General features: G+C 17.8%; 1 protein-coding gene across 1 annotated transcript in view; it reads right to left on the bottom strand.

Annotated features, from left to right (window-relative positions):
* The window catches only part of LOC107619647 (UDP-glycosyltransferase 79A6-like), a 5,016-nt gene that overhangs the window by 3,008 nt on the left and 1,569 nt on the right, over positions 1-439 (bottom strand). The window lies entirely within an intron of this gene.

Below are 439 nucleotides of genomic sequence, written 5' to 3'. Positions count from 1 at the left end.
AAAATAAAATTTATTTAAATTAAACATTAAAAAAGTTCGATATATTAGAGATAAAAAAGATGTAATTTATACTTTATTATATATTATATATGTATTATACTCATTTTTTTTCTTTTTCTAAAAATTTATCTACTAGACACTCTAGGAATATTCTATGATGAGTAAAAATTTTGAATTTGTAAATGTAATTTATTTCATTAAAATTTACTTTCATTTTATTTGATTTGGTAATTTTTCTAAGAGTAATGTATTATTTTTTTCCTAATGTTTTCGTCTTATTTAAGTCTTTAAAGATTTAATGTCATCTCAATTTTGTTTCGCCGTCAATTCTATTAATAGATCTATAGTGAGTGGACAACATTAAAACTATTTTAAAATATTAAAAACTTAAATATAACTATTTAAATATTAAAGACAACTTTATAATTTTTTCCAACTT

This window comes from Arachis ipaensis, chromosome B09, assembly GCF_000816755.2.
Source record: "Arachis ipaensis cultivar K30076 chromosome B09, Araip1.1, whole genome shotgun sequence".
NCBI classification, from domain to species: Eukaryota; Viridiplantae; Streptophyta; class Magnoliopsida; order Fabales; family Fabaceae; genus Arachis; species Arachis ipaensis.
Note: the sequence above shows the minus strand (reverse complement) of the source record. Positions and strands in the feature narration are given on the sequence as shown.